The sequence below is a fragment of the Heterodontus francisci genome, chromosome 34, assembly GCF_036365525.1.
Source record: "Heterodontus francisci isolate sHetFra1 chromosome 34, sHetFra1.hap1, whole genome shotgun sequence".
Lineage (NCBI taxonomy): Eukaryota > Metazoa > Chordata > Chondrichthyes > Heterodontiformes > Heterodontidae > Heterodontus > Heterodontus francisci.
In genome coordinates, this window is record NC_090404.1 from 41,869,777 (window position 1) to 41,871,594 (window position 1,818).

Sequence of the window (1,818 nt, forward strand, 5' to 3'; positions counted from 1 at the left end):
ACAGTTGTTACATGAGGTACAGCAATTTTACTCGAGTGATAACAGATCTTCGAAGCTTTAAATCTTCTGTTTTTATTGTAACTTAATTAATATTCTGTCTTTCACTAGTTAGTTTCAAACATACCAGGACATTCTTTTCACATTTAACTCAAGGTTTCTTTTTCGCTGCTCTGCCAGTTTTTTTTTAACATTACCTTGGTTCAGCATCAAGCTTTGCTTCTCAGCCTCAGACCATGTTTAACTGAGTTTGCACATATTATAGTTACTATAACAATATTTGAAAGCATTATCACTTATAATCACGACTAATTAAGCTTAAACTTTGCAAGACACTGCACCAAACAGCGAACTCTGTTGAAATATTGCTGTGGGTCTGGAATCACATATACACCACATTAAATTTTGGAAGGTCGAATTTGAATGCAGAATACAGGCTTAAAGACAGGATTCTTGGCAGTGTGGATTAACAGAGGGATCTTGGGGTCCACGTCCATAGATCCCTCAAAGTTGCCACCGAAGTTGATAGGGTTGTTAAGAAGGCGTATGGTGTGTTGGCTTTCATTAACTGGGAGACTGAGTTGAAAAGCCACGAGGTTATGCTGCAGCTCTATAAAGCCCTGGTTAGACCACATTTGGAATATTGTATTCAGTTCTGGTCGCCTCATTTTAGGAAGGATGTGGAAGCTTTAGAGAGGGTGCAGAGGAGATTTACCAGGATGCTGCCTGGACTGGAGTGCATGACTTATGAAGAAAGGTTGAGAGAGCTAGGGCTTTTCTCATTGGAGCGAAGAAGGATGAGAGGTGACTTGATAGAGGTGTACAAGATGATAAGAGGCATAGATAGCGTGGATAGCCAGAGACATTTTCCCAGGGCGGAAAGGGCTATCACCAGGCGGCATAATTTTAAGGTGATTGGAGGAAGGTTTAGGGGAGATGTCAGAGGTAGGTTCTTTACACAGAGAGTGGTGGGTGCGTGGAATGCACTCCCAGCGGTGGGAGTAGAAGCAGATACATTAGGGACATTTAAGCGACTCTTGGATAGGTACATGGATGATAGTAGAATGAAGGGTATGTAGGTAGTTTGATCTTAAAGTAGGTTAAAGGGTCGGCACAACATCGTGGGCCGAAGGGCCTGTACCGTGCTGGACTGTTCTGTGTTCTATGTTCCAAATAAGGACAGCATTATTTCATTCCAAAAGGAACGTTGGTGAACCAGATGGATTTTTACAACAATCACTGATAGTTTTATAACATCACTCCTATGATTGGCTTTCAATTGCAGAATTTTGAAAACTTCATTGAAATTAAATTCCACCAGCTGCTATGGTGTGGTTTGAACCCATACCACCGGGAAAGCATCCAATGACATTACCTCTATGTCACCATTGCCCCAGCACGCTAGATTGCGATATGCAGGAGAATGTCTGTTCTCTAACACCTCGAGGGGACAGAATAAAGAATAATCCCAACTGTAAGAAACCCTCGAGTCATTTGAAAATATCGTTCAAATGCTGACAGGTTCAAACTCTCAGTTTTCATTACATTGAAGTTAATGGAAAATGGGAGAGTGGTTATGTTGGAACAAAACACGAGACCATAGCTCACCTCCTTCAGCCCCACAACCTCTATGTTGTTGGATTACACCCTGAGATAGACAATGTAAATGGATTCCCCTCACCCATCAACACAACAACTTCTTCACAAAACACAAACAACTTTATAAGACATGATCATCTTTTCTGAAGCCGTGTTGAGTATCTCTAATGACTCCTTCTGTTCCCCAGTGATCAGAAACAGCATCTCTTAGGATCCCTGCAA